The sequence below is a fragment of the Amblyomma americanum genome, chromosome 3, assembly GCF_052857255.1.
Source record: "Amblyomma americanum isolate KBUSLIRL-KWMA chromosome 3, ASM5285725v1, whole genome shotgun sequence".
NCBI lineage: Eukaryota > Metazoa > Arthropoda > Arachnida > Ixodida > Ixodidae > Amblyomma > Amblyomma americanum.
Window position 1 is genome coordinate 75701982 of NC_135499.1, and position 15004 is coordinate 75716985.

General features: G+C 45.0%; 1 non-coding gene across 1 annotated transcript; it reads left to right on the top strand.

Moving 5' to 3' along the window:
* The first annotated feature begins 1642 nt into the window (after positions 1-1642).
* Positions 1643-1716, top strand: TRNAL-CAA (transfer RNA leucine (anticodon CAA)). The gene has a single exon. It is a non-coding gene; the product is annotated as a tRNA-Leu (tRNA).
* The last annotated feature ends 13288 nt before the right edge of the window (positions 1717-15004 follow it).

Genomic DNA, 15004 nt, shown 5'->3' on the forward strand with positions numbered 1-15004 from the left:
CTTTCTGCACTCTCCAGCGTCCTCGACCAGGAAAACTACATAAGTCTATGCGTCGGCATGAAGTAGCATAGTCGTTAGCACGCTTAGCTGCGGAACGGAAGAATGGTGGTTCGAATCCGATTTTCTGCAAGGTTTTTTTTTTCTTATCCAGTTGAACAGACGGAAGGACGCGAGCATGAGCCTAAAGGCTTTCGCCTTAATATGCGCCGCGAGTTATCCTGCATCGACCGCTGAAGCATACCAGCTGCGCCTGCCCGTAGCCCACTCAAAATATTATTAGCCCTCCGATACCGAAAGGCAGATTGTTCTCTTTAAAATCTTGCTGCCCTGAGAGCCACGGGAAAAGGAATATCTACAACCAAGTGACGAGGCAAGCGACACGGCAAACCACTCCGCACGAAGGCGCCGTCGTTCGCCACTCTCGCGCAATTCCGCGAGTACGCATATGTGATCTACGTGGAGTTCAACCTCACTTTAGGTGTTTGGTTTGATTTGGTTTATGGAGGTTTATTGTCCTAAAGCGACTCAGGCTATGATGGACGCCGTAGCCAAATGATACCGAAATTTCGACTCCCTGGAGCTCTTTAACGTGCACTGACATCGCACAGTACACAGGCCTCTAGAGTATAGGCTCCATCGAAATTTGACCGCCGCGGCCGGGGTCGAACACGAAAGCAGCAGATTGGACAGCCGTCGCCGTAGCTCAGTTGGTAAGAGCACCGGACGCGATATTCGGAGGTCGTAGGTTCAGATCCCACCGGCGGCATGGTTGGTTTTTCTGCTGCTTTATAAGTAATTTTCTTTAAAACCGATTGATTGGCCCTAGAAATTAATAAAAATTAAAAACATTCCCGTATGCACCTTGGTTTCGGTCACTGTTGGCTTCCTTAATATGTTTGTCAAACGAGCCCCTCATTTCCTTTACCTTGTCTGCTAATAGCTTAACGGGGGTCTCGGTTCTGGCAGTCTTATTGCCATAGGTAGCATAAGAGGGCTCTCGCACAGTTTCCGCCCTCGCCGTTAGATGAAGTTCTACGTCACACTCAGGGTATTACAGGACGTGCTACGTCCACCGCTATGGTCGAGGGTGGCGCTGGTGAACACTCTCAAGGTTCGCTTACACCCAGTAAACATAAATACCCACGAAAGCAGCAGATTGGACAGCCGTCGCCGTAGCACAGTTGGTAAGAGCACCGGACGCGATATTCGGAGGTCGTGGGTTCGGATCCCACCGGCGGCATGGTTGTTTTTTCTGCTGCTTAATAAGTAATTTTCTTTAAAACCGATTGATTGGCCCTACAAACTAAAAAAACAATTAAAAACATTCCCGTATGCACCTTGGTTTCGCTGACTTTTGGCTTCCTTAATATGTTTGTCAAACGAGCCCCTCATTTCCTTTACCTTGTCTGCTAATAGCTTAACGGGGGTCTCGGTTCTGGCAGTCTTTTTGCCATAGGTAGCATAAGAGGGCTCTCGCATAGTTTCCGCCCTCGCCGTTAGATGACATTCTACGTCACACTCGCGGTATTACAGGACGTGCTACGTCCACCGCTATGGTCGAGGGTGGTGCTGGTGAACACTCTCAAGGTTCGCTTACACACAGTAAACATAAATACCCACGAAAGCAGCAGATTGGACCGCCGTCGCCGTAGCTCAGTTGGAAAGAGCACCGGACGCAATATTCGGAGGTCGTGGGTTCGGATCCCACCGGCGGCATGGTTTTTTTCTGCTGCTTGATAAGTAATTTTCTTTAAAACCGATTGATTGGCCCTACCATTAAAAAAAATTAAAAAACATTGCCGTATGCAGCTTGGTTTCGGTGACTGTTGGCTTCCTTAATATGTTTGTCAAACAAGCCCCTCATTTCCTTTACCTTGTCTGCTAATATATATATATATATATATATATATATATATATATATATATATATATATATATATATATATATATATATATATATACAGCACTACACCAAGTCAGCGGGAGTACACGCCAGGTATATGCGATTCCACGGAATCAAATCATCTTAGGCAGCGGACCACACATACTGCGCCAAAAACTAAGGCGTACCATACGAGGAATATAGGGTGCTTTCTTTTTTTGGTCTTCGCATTCAAACTCTCTTCAAGATAATTAATGCACGTAATTGTTGCTTCCTTGCGACTTCCTCGGATACATGATTAATGCCCAATAAGCTGCCCGTGGTAGCCTGTTTGCTAACCTGTGAATCAGTTTTGATCGAAAGCACATTTTGTATCTGCAACCTGTTTTGGAGGGTGGTGCAGGGTTTGCAACATCACCTAGGTAATTCAGGCGGAGATATCCGAGTTATATTGATAATAGATATTGGTGGCTGTTTGAAACAGTATTTAAAATGATACATCACTGATGTATTTGCCCATCTAACCACTGTAAAGAAAAAAATGCTTCATTTCTATAGTACCATTGTGGTCTTGAGGTTTGGGTAAAAGTAATCAAATGTATCTTCTCTCCTTACCAAATTGAATGAGACATGTCGTGTTTGAATATAAAAAAAATTATCTGTAGTTTAACAACTGCTGAACCTGGTTAAAGAGCGAAAGTTGTGGTGTATCGGGCAAGTAGACGTGGCTTGGCATCTGAAATGTTGAGTGCGTTCTGCACACTGGATAGGCAGCGCATCCACTCTGCAACCCTAGCAGGTGGCGGTTGGCGATGAATGGTTGATCGCGAGAGGTTGGTCACCCAATGAACACTGTGGCCTATTCTACCGTTCTCTACCAGTGAATCGAAAGGTCAAAGGTCAAGTGGTGCGACATTTTTGTAGACCACATATGGTGAGGCCTATAGCCACACGACTTTTCGCTCACTTGAAGGTCAACCGGCAACGCACAACGAAACTGGCTTTACCTAGCGTAGTGAAGCTGTCGTTTGAAAATATAGTGTGGTGTATTGCATTCTTTTAGCCACACACTTAACTTTCACCAGTATGTTTTAAACGGGCACTCAAAGGGGCTCTAATAAAGTTGCTGAATTCTTGGGATGTTCAAGCATGCCGCAAGTCTAGCAAGAATTATTCTCAATGCTCGTTGCAGAGCGGAGTTATCTGCATTGAAAATTTGAATTTCAGCATCTTCGCGCCTTTCCCTTTTCTACTGACACTTTTTGCACGCTGGAAAGTAGGCGCTTCTTCATCGGCCCATTGCCAGGGCTTCCAGACCCACCGGAGCTTTGCCGCTTGGCCACGCTTGGCTTTGCCGCTTGGCCATGCTCATGGTAGCTGCTGAAGCCCGAAAGAATCTAACAAAAAGCCATCGCTCAACTTGTATACGCAAGTGCAAGTGACGGAGGAGGGTGCAAGCATGAAAATGTCGCTGGGAAGGGCTCGCCAACTTTCACGCGTTTGTTCGTTCTATGCTGCATGCAGAAGCGTATTATTTGCCTCAGGTGAACACCTGAGGCAAATAATGCACTTGACAACACAACACAACAGAATGCAGTGATTAAGAGAGTTGATGTTATCTCCTCGGAAGGCGTTTCAGAGCCCCTTTAAGATATCAAGAACACATCTCCGACTGGATTGAGCAAAGGTGCGTCCAAGTATATGTACTATATGAGTCACCGTGTGCAGCGCAACAAAATTTATCCGGTATCGCCTTTTACAACACGTATTTGACTAATTGCACAGCATTCTGTATAACAGACCGCACTACGGCTCGCTGCGCGGAATAGTAATCTGTAAACTCAGCATGAATTTTTGAAATATAAAACTTCATGCTTGGCTGAGTTTTGTACAAAATTGCTAATATGCATTTCGCACATGCATTCTTAGTGAGTACCTCAGTGATGTAGTGAGATAATGCTACACAATAGTAACATATATTCAGATCTACGTTGTACCTTTCTATAAACTGTGGCATTTTGTCCCAGTTTACGTGAACCATCAATCTGCGTGGTTAAAAATTCACAACCGTCGCGATACCAACAATTTACAACTAATCAGAAAAGAGGCTTCTTAATTCTTAGGCACCTTAATTCTTAAGACGAATGTAGCCCACCGTAATTAATCTCCATATCAGTTTACACAATTTAAAAAACGCGACTCGACGCTGTGGCCCAACAAAATGAAAATTGGTTTCCGAGGAAAGCAAATGGCAGAGTTTATCTCACATATATCAGTGGACACCAGAAACGCACCAAAAGGGAAGGGAAGAAGGTGGGAGTGAAAGAAGAAAGAGAAAGAGGTGCCGTACTGAAGGGCTCGGGAATAATTTTGACCATCTGGAGATCTTTAACATGCACTCACATCGCACAGCACACGGGTGCCTTTTGCGTTTCGCCGCCATCAAAACGCGGCCACCGCGGTCGGCTTCGAACCCGTGTACTCCGGCTCAGTGGACACACGCCCTAACCACTGATCCACTGCAGCGGGTGTGGCCCAACAAATTTTGGCCATTTTGACGGGTGCACTGGAGGGGTTGCTTTGCCTGGAAGCTTCTTGAAAGCGCATGTATTCTGGCGCGATTTAGCCCAAATTTATTTGGCCACGGCAGCAAAGGTAACAATGTTTTTGAAATTCTAAAAACTGATATGAAGTTAAATTACAGTGGGCTGCACGCCTCTGAATAATTAACGAGCCTAACAGTAATAGTTAAAAAGTTAACTATTCAATATTAGTTATCCAGCCTGCTAGTTAGCATGTCTTAGCTGTATTCTTATGTACCAAACTGCTGACGATGCTGTGCTGAAAAAGCGCTCTTCAATCTCAAAAAACCTATTTTTAAAAATTGTGTATAGTGTTAGGTGACACTCTGTATGTCTATGCCTAACTGACACGGCAAGGCCTGCTTGCATATGCAATTATCCAAATCAGAATAGCTGTGGCGGCCGGAGTGAACCATAGCTTTGTGTGGAGGGTAACAACACATCCAAGTTGACAGAATTCTTAATTTTTCACCCCATTTCAGCTGTGCAATACATCATTTTAAGCATTAATATTAACAAAAGCCTGCATGTGAAAATATGATATGTTTAATGATTACGGATATTCATCAACAATGCTGTTATAAGGCACATTTTCCAGCAATATAATTTACTGCTCAGTAATACATCATACTGTGCCATGAAATTGTGTTCTACAGACCTTGGTGCTGTGGTGCAGAGGCACCTAAATTTGTAGTGAATGTCGTTTCTTCCGTGTGCTCAGCTTTTCGTGCTTTAGTATCGATTATGAAGTACCTAATTTATTGATTGGCTGATTAGCCACGAATATTTGATTCCTTTTGTGTTTGTGTGTTGGGTTTTATGGCACATAGGCAGCTAAGGCCATCATGCGCCAAACTCAAGGTGTAGAATTGGCTTTCTGTAGAATGTTTACGAATATCAAAAAATGCCGATGGCGTAGATGACCTAAAAACATTGTGCTGCCTAGTAAAACAAGAGAAGAAATTTGGAAATCGCTAATGGTAAAAGCCTTAAATAAGGTCAGGCAGCCTTAGCGGCTATTCTTGGCTAGGCAAGGATCCTGAGGCTCCCAACCAATCAAATAAAAAGCCTTAGCCTACTTCTCAGGAATGAGAAAGTGGCTGAGGTGTATCATGTAATAAAGGGAACCAGTGGTTCAGAAATTACAGTTATTCGAGGACGCCCGCTGCTTTTAAAAAGCTAAAAACGGAGGGTATGTTAACAATGGCATTATCAGCTAAGAGCAATGTTGGGTGAAAAGGAATGTATTCATGATAAAATTGAGTGAAGTACTTTTTTCTTAGTTTTTCTAGTTTCACACATGAGAATAAAATGTGGTCAACAATAAGTTCTTATCCGCATTCCTCGCCACCAGGTTTATCTTGTTTTGTTAGCAGGAAGTTGTGCGTGAGGTGCATGTGGCCTATTCGCAGACGGCATAAAACCACTTCTTTAAAACGTTCCTGGTGCACACATGACTTAAATTCACCCAAAAGTGGTTTTACAAAATGCAGTTTATTATTCACTTCGCTGTTCCAACGCGACTGCCATTTTTGTCTTAATTTCTGTTGAACTAATTTCATGCAGTCATTAAAGGGTATATCTGCTTTCTTTATTTCCTTGCCCCGAGCTTGAGCGGCACACAAATCTGCTCTCTCATTTCCTTTTATTCCGACGTGGCTCGGGACCCAGCAGAGTTTAATGTTTTGTCCTCGAGCTGTTGCTGTTACAATGTTGTGTATGATGTCCCCAAGTATGGGAGTGGTTGCGTTTCTAGAGTGGAGGGCTGTAAGTACACTTAAAGAGTCTGTGTAAATAATAGTGTTTTTGAGGTTCTCGTTTAGTATTTTTTTTGTTGCCACACATACTGCGTAACATTCTGCGCTGAAGATGGATGCGCACTGTGGAAGTCGCATTGTTGTCTCCGAATTTCCTCGCACCACTGCGCTTCCTACGTAAACATTCGTTTTTGAACCGTCAGTGTAAAAGTCCGTAAAACTACTGTATTTTTCTTCGAGCGCAAGGAATTTCTGTACTATATGTTGTTTTGGAGTTTGTTTTTTTTGGAACTGCGTAAGGGTAAAATCCCAGATTGCCGGAAAATTGTGCCATGGAGGCAGTGGAGCTCGTCTTCGAGCAATGGCAGGTAATGTGTCCAGTACTCCGAGGTTTTGACACATCTCTTCAAAACGCAGGAGGAGTGGCCTGATAGCTTGTGGTTTGTTGTTAAAAAGTGTTCTTGATGGGCACTTTGTGACTATGGGGTAACATAGGTGTTTGGGAAGCGAATGGAGTTTTAAAACGTACGAGCACGTGAGCATGGTTCTTCGGTCCTCGAGTGACGGTTCGTTGGTTTCTACATAAAGACTGTTAATGGGTGGTGTCCTGTAAGCACCAGTGGAGAGACGCAAACCCAAGTTATGCACTGTATCTAGTCGTTTAAGGTATGATGGTCTCGCTGACCCATACACTATACATCCATAATCAAGGGTAGAGCGTACTACAGAGCGGTAAATTTTTAGAAAGCATGTCCTGTCGGCACCCCAATGTTTTCGTGACAGTACTTTGAGTATGTTGAGGGATCGGGAGGCTTTCTTTTTCCGAGCATTTATATGAGGCAGGAAAGTGAGCTTTTTGTCAAAGGTTGCGCCTAGGAATTTGTGCTCATTTTTCACCGGTAGCTGTGTTTTGTTCAGGTGTATAAATGGGTCGGCCTGTAAGCCTCGCTAAATAGAGAAAAGAATGGCCACGGTTTTCTGTGTGGAAAACCGGAAACCGTTCTCGTCTGCCCAGGTCACCAGTTTATCCATTGTCAGCTGTATTTGTCTCTCGCATGTTACCAGGTTTGAGGATGTGCAGGCTATTTGCAGATCGTCAACATAGACGGAATACATAATGGCCTTCGGTATTACTTTGGCTATAAAATTTACTTTTATAACAAACAATGTCGTGCTCAAAATACACCCCTGAGGAACCCCGTTCTCTTGAACGAAGCCCCTGGACAGGGTTGATCCTAGGCGCACTTGAAATGAGCGGTCGGAAAGGAAGTCCTTCAGGCAGTTCAACATCCTGCCACGGATGCCAAGATCTGCTAAGTCACGAAGGATGCCGAACCTCCAGGTGGTGTCGTATGCTTTCTCGAGGTCAAAAAAGACGGCAAGACAGTGCTGTCTGTGTATAAAAGCCTCTCGGACAGTATTTTCCAGGCGAGTTAAGTGGTCTGTTGTTGAGCATGCTTTCTTAAAACCGCACTGATGGATGTCAATAAGTTCAAGAGATTCAATCAGAAAAGTTAGTCTTTTATTCAGCACACTTTCGAATGATTTGGCAAGGCAGCTGGTAAGGGCTATCGGCCTGTAACTAGTAGGGGATGTTGGTTGTTTTCCAGATTTCAGGAATGGTACAATAACTGCTTTCTTCCAGGCTTTCGGCAATCTTCCGAGCACCCACACTTGGTTAAAAAACTTCAAGAGCGCCTCCACAGATGGCTGGGAAAGATGTGCTAGCATTTCGTAATGTATATTGTCAGGGCCAGGTGCTGTCTTTTTTCCGGCCCAGAGAACTTCGTTTATTTTTTGGAGTGTTATTAAACCATTGTACGGTTCTTTTGTGCAACCCGTTGTTGGAAGTCTATGTTTCTTCACTGCATGTTTATGCTTTAAAATGTTTCTGTGTAGTGTGAAGAACTAGAAATGTTTGAGAAATGTTCTCCCAAGATGTCTGCCTGTTCCTCTATATTTGTCTGTGTACCTGGAGCTGTTAAGAAAGGAATTGCGTAAGGAGAAAAGCTTCCGTTAAACTTGTGGACTTGTTCCCACATTTTTTTGGACGTAACTGAACTATTTATGCATGATACGTAGCTTCTCCATGATGTTCTTTCGGCATTTCGGCGGACGTACCGAGCTTTTGCTCTCGTCTTTTTAAAGTTGATGAGGTTATCCTGAGTTGGGTATCTTCGAAAAACTCCCCAAGCTCTATTTTGCTTCTTTTTTGCTTCCCGGCATTCCTGCGTGTACCATACCTTGTTCTTTTGTCGTACTATTCCTGACGATTGAGGAATAGCTTGGCACGCAGCATCAATAATGCAGCTTGTAAAAATTTCATTCAGTTCGTCAACGTTAAGACTGTTTGAAAATAATTTCTCCAGGCTAGCCTTTTCTCTAAATAGTTGCCAGTCGGCTAGGTGTAGTTTCCAACGGCGTGGTTTACTAGGGATGACTGATGGTGGCGATGAAAAGTTAATCACTACCGGAAGATGATCGATTCCGCACGGGTTATCGAGAACATCCCACTTAATATCGGTAAAAACGGAAGAATAGCTAAAAGATAAATCTATGCAACTCATTTTTCCTGAGGCTGGAGAGCAATATGTGGGTTTGCCTGTATTGAGTAGGCAAACATTATTGCACAGAATAAAATCTTCTAATATACGGCCCCTAGTGTCTGTCTGTTCACCCCCCCCCCCCAGAAAGGGGAGTGTGCATTAAAATCCCCAACTACCAGATATGGCTCTGGTAGCTGATTAAAAAGTGATTCTAGGTCATGAAGTGTTACTGTGAGGTGTGGCTGAAGGTATACTGAACATATGGTAATTGTTTTAAAGCTAATGACGGTGACTGCAATGGCTTCATAATTCGTCTGCAGCTGGATTTCACGTGTTGCAACACCGCTCTTAACAACGACAGCAACACCTCCAGAGAGCCTATCTGCCTGCTCACGGTCACGGCGAAAGACTTTATAATTCTTAAAAATATTTTTTTAAAGGTCCCAAATTGGTCTCCTGAAGGCACAGTGCTACAGGAGACATAGAGCGTAAGAGATTTGTTGCATCGCTGTAGTTATTTAAAATTCCACGGCAGTTCCAGTGGATAAGGAACGCCATGATTATTTTAAGGAGGAGTGTTTTGAGACCTCAGGTCCCTCCTTGTTGAGGGCCTTTTATCGTGTTTTTTTCTTTTTTCCGGTCAAGAGAGCCCCGTCGCCGTTGCGACCGAGGCGAGCATTGACTTGTATCCATCGCCTCCATGGAGGCGCTGGAGTTCCGCGGGGAACCCGCGGGCAGGGGGGTGGTAGACTTCTCCCGAACGGCGGAAGCCTTGCGGGCTGCCGACTTGGAGGACGGCCGGCCCGTTGTTGGGGGTGGCATAGCAGCTCTCGCTGCATCTGCCAGGGGCGCGGATGGCCCTGCCTCAGCCTCACTAGGTGTGAACTGGGCAGGTGCCTGAGACCGGTGTGATGCGCCGCGCCCGCACACCACATCGGCGATGTTTGTGTGGGGTGTTAAGGAGAAAGTGCCTTGAGACATTGCATAACGCTTTCTTGCCTCTTTAAAAGTGATATTATCTTTTGTCTTTATTGTAATGATTTCCTTTTCTTTTTTCCAGGCAGGACAAGACCTTGAGTAAGCAGCGTGCTCGCCTTCGCAGTTTGCACAGCGTGGCGCGGCGTCGCAGCCGTCTGATTGGTGGTCATTGGAGGCACATTTAGCACAGGTGTTGCGGCCGCGGCAGCTCTGGAAGCCGTGACCGAACTTCTGGCATTTGAAACAGCGTCTAGGGTTGGGGATATAAGGGCGAACGGAGATTTTTGCATAGCCTACCTCGATTGACTCGGGTAGGGTGCATGAGGCAAACGTCAAAACCAGGTGTTTTGTCGGAATCTCTTTGTTGTCTTTGCGGATTGTAATTCTGTGGGCGTTGGTAACATTCTGAGGGTTCAGTCCTTCAAGCATCTCTTCCTCTGTTAGGTGCAGGAAATCATTATTTGAGATGACACCACGTACTGTGTTCAATGATCTGTGCGGTGTAACCGAGACAGGAACGTCGCCAAAAGTTTCAATGTTTGCAAGCTTTGAAATCTGAGTTATGTCGAGCAGTTCGAGGAGGTGGTCACCACAAGCCAACTTTGTGACTTTGTACTGAGGGCCCAGGGATTCTGTAAGAACTCTTGAAACAAGGAACGGGGATATTTGTCTGGCTGGCTTTTCTGTTTCTTTACTGTGGACGATGTGGTACTTCGGAAAAGTTGTCTTCATTTTGCTGAAAAACTGTGTTGTGACATCGGTCCGTCCTCTTTTCAGAGGGCCATCATTATTAAGCAGGGAGGAAGCCATAAAAAATTTTGTTCTTCGGCCTTGGTGCCAGCCGCCCACCATGGAGCCCAACTAGGGGACATGACAGGAACTTGAAAACAAGTCCTGCCCACGCCAGCTGTACACCATTGCTATAACCGAATATGACGAAACCCAGGATAGTTCGCCACACAGGGTTAACCCTAGCCGCCAGGAAAAAAAGGAAAAACCAAGGAAGGAGGAGGAGACAGGAGAGTTGTAAGAAAGATGATAGGAAAGTAAAAGATGGAGGGGAGGATAAGGAAAAGACGACTGCCGATTTCCCCCGGTCGGGTCAGGCCGGAGGTGCCGTCTACAGGAAGCTGGGGCCAAAGTGGTGTGTTGCCTCCGCCGAGGGGCCTTAAGGGTCCAAACGCTCGGCATCGGCTCAACCACCAGGATCCCCTTTTCCCCGGACACGGCATTGCCGCGCACGGCGAGGCGCGGGTGCTCGGGTCCGTGGTGATGCACAGTTCACCATCATCCCCTTGCGGAGATGTCCCTGCGGATGCTCGGGAACCCGCGGTGTCGCCACTCACCGTCGCGACGCCTGCAAGCTGCAGGCGCCCCCCTGCGGGGCGTGATTCCTTTTGTGTTCAATTTTCTGTCTCATCAATGGCTAAGGACAAGTACTATTGCATATCTACCTCATTAGAGTGTGATAGACAGCAATAATGAAAATAGCACACAATTTTACATGCTTACAACAGTAACTGACTTCCTCTCATGCTCGCCTCTTTGCGCTACATTTTATTCAAGGATGTGACACCAACTAACCCAGCAACAAGTTTTATTGAACAGTAACTGCTTTCATTCTCCTGCAGTGGTTTCAGAGAAATAAGAGTTGATGGAACTGCATTCACTCATTCGAGCTCAGATAATTGAATCTTGCCTGGCCAACTATATTGTAGCAGTGGAATGTATTGATAAACAGGCTGACTGAACTGACATTTCTTCGTTACCTTTTAGTACTGCTAATAAAACACTGTACTTATTCACATCATAAGTGAACCCATCACTGTGTTCATCAAAATATATGTTTGTGCTAATAGAGCATGCAAAAATGACACTGCTTAAATTTTCATCAACTTCTGAAAAACAAGTGCATTAATTATGTGACTAAATATAGTAAGCACAAATAAAACACCAACTATTAGCATGCATTAGCAAGCACCCAAGGGTTAATCAACATCTTCATGTCGAAGAATTTCTGTTCAAGACAAGCAATATATACGACTATGCCAGCTCCAAGACACTTTTTGTCATTTGCTTTGTTAGCAGGCATGCAAAATACGTGACTATGCCAACTCCAATGACATTTCTCATTTGCTTCGTCGGGGGCATGTACAACAGCTTAGTTGTCAAGAAGTTTTCAAGTTCTCACTCTTTCAGTGCGGCTCCGAAGCCGTGAGGCTCTGGTCACGTGCCATGCTAGACTGATAACCATTGCTGGCCAGTCACCATGCAGTCAGCCACTAGAGAAAATTCAGTTTATGAGTTACGATCGAAGCACTCTCTAGCCCTTACATGCATGTCACGTGAGGTCCTCTATTCATTCGAAAGAATCTAGTCTTTTTTTTCTAGAAAATGGGATAGCACAGGAACCTCCACTTTGAAGCATGATATTCACAAAGCAGCAGCACTTTTTAATTTTTCGACTTAAAGTAGTTGTACGTTGCAGTGCAACAGCTTTAATGTGGATATATAATCTGTTTTAGAGACTAATAAACCACACTATTTGCAGAGTTCATGATTATAGTACAAGGCAATCAGCCCTGAATGTATGATACTCTCTCAGAAGCACTAAATGATTATGATAATGAGGCCACTAGTCCTGAAGCTGTTAAGTATGTGAGGTGCGAGGTGTGCAGTGAGTTCCCACTTTCGTGAGGTGCGAGGTGTGCAGAGTTCCCACTTTCATATCATACTTGACTGGGTGAATGATTTTAAATTAGTCGCATTATAATGGGAGTCTATGCAGCAAACTTTCCTAACATTAGACTTGCTGAAATGGCCCCTCCCAAGTTTTGACACACTTTGCTACCAGCGCATTAATGTCAGCATGTCACCATAGACGAATGAGAGCAACCTTCTGTGAGACCAACAGCACACGCTATTTCTGAGAGAGATGCAGTGAGAAAAGCGTACACTGTGGATGTTGCCTCTTCTTGAGAAACAACCATAGCCTAATGGCATGAGGCCAGGACTGCAAGGCATGCGAACAACTGCACTTATTCTACAACAGCAGTGACCTGCACACTGGTGGCAGAAATATATTTTTTCGCATGGGGAGTGGAAAGAAAAGTGATGGGAACCTCATGAAAAAAAGCATTCGAAAATTACTTGCTGAGACAATACTTATTGCTCACTACTTCCATCTCATATTGAAACTCTACATTAATCAGTCATAATTTTTCGCAATAAAGTTAATTTATGCGTAAGTTTCAAGCAGTTCTATCCCATATTAGTCTGCAATCTGTACTACACTACTGAGTTGAGATCGTTTTCGAGAGGAACACGTGGTTTTCAGAGGTGTAGCCGCGTCCTTGCCAACAGCTTTTGGGTGGCCCTGAAAAGGGCCGTTATTTTCAGAGATAAAGCCTGCGCCAAGCAAGGTGTTTTGAAGAGCTTCAGAGCTGGAGATGTCGATGCACAAGCTACTGCCATCAGCACCAATAAATACTGAAGACAAAAGGGCTCCGTAAGTCTGTGTTGAGGCCTGAGTTTTGTAGAGATGAAACACAACAAGGTACACACGCACACATTTCGGTGAATGCACCTCAGAAAGAAAAACTTCCAAACCTCTGTCATACAACATCTTTAGTGGCTTGTGACACAACACGACTGCACAACTGCTGTCTTAGCGGTATTGGCATCCTGCGACTAAGCACAAGGCTACAAGTCACATGCAAGCTGCGCTGTATTTCAATGGATGGAAAATACAAAAGCGCTATGGCTTTGGCATCCCGATGCTGATCTCAAGGACACAAGTTTTATCCTAGCAGTGGCAGCCGGCATTTTGATGGTGGTGAAATGCAAAAATGCTTTTGTGCCGTGCGATGTCTGTGCAAATAAATCAAACACAGGTGGTCAAGATTAATCTGGAGCCTCGCATGATGCATACATTAAGCTGTTCGCTTCATGCGGAACATATTACTTTTGACAAAGGTTCCGCCAATACCAATTCATGTTTTCACTGCAGGTGAAGGAGTGGCAAAATGACATGCCCTCGCTATGCCTCAGATTCTGGCATTGGACCTTGTCTTTGATGAATGACAGGGGCCAGGTCATTGTTTCATCGCCAAGAGCACAGCAGCGCCAAATCTTTAACCTTGACGAGGGGAGTGGGACCGTATAAACATTCTTGCCATTTGGCAAAATGCCAGCCTTGCCACTGTTGTCACACGCATCAATGATGACAACAGGGTGATCTTGTTCAAGGTAGCAGTCACCTACTTTCACATTTCTCTCCATTTGCCACTGGCTGTTGTGTGGCAGCAGTCTTTTCTCGGATATTCTTCGACTCAGCTACGCCAGCGGCTTGGTCGATGTTCTTAACCGCTTCTTTACCTTCCCAAGATAGCTTTCAAATGGGAAAGCACTGAAGGTATCCAGTGGCCCATAGTCCAGGCATTGCTGTGGCAAATGAATCAGGGAATGTAGATTGTATACAAGTTGCTTCGGTCCATACAGCTTGCCAACCTCCTGCACAAAGTAATTCAGCAAGTACTGAGAAAACTTGTTCAGGGTTACATAATGATCTCGCGAGACAAGTATGCGGACAGCCACAAGAAAGATCACGAAGTGCTCATGCTGCTCTTTGATTAAACAGATTTCAGCACGGCTGGCCCCAGATATAGTAGGAATGATCCCAAGTCTGTAGCTTTCCATCTCTCTAATTCCTCCGTTCCCCTTGGATCCCGCAGAAAGAAGCTGGGAAAGTGTGTGGCTGCTTCTCGTAACCTGTCATTGAGCTTAATCCTTTGACCTCTGCTCATCCTTGCTGCATGTCCTTGGCAGACCCAGTTCCTGAGAAGGCGCCGCATCATGCCCAGGCAGACAAGGTGGATGTATTCTGTTGGGAAACATGCCATCATGTCGATGTTCAGTGACGTGAATGGTGAAACGCCAGTGTGGTGCCGCTCGTCTGCCTGAGAACGAAATGATTCGTTTGTGCGCAGCGGTGCATGCAGCTCAAGAAACGTGAGCCTGCCTTCAAGGTAGCACCCTTTTTGACTGCCGCGTTCACATGCGTGATAGCCACAATGGCAAGTAATGGCTTTTACAAAGCTCCAAGCAGGGGCATCACATACTACTTCTGCGAGGGTAGCAATCACATGGCTTTCTTTGATGACGAGTCCATGAGAGGTAAGTTGGGCGACTTCTTTAAGGAATGAACCGAGGTAGTCCTCAAGACACGGCGGTTTACCTGCGCCACAGTAAGCGCTAACC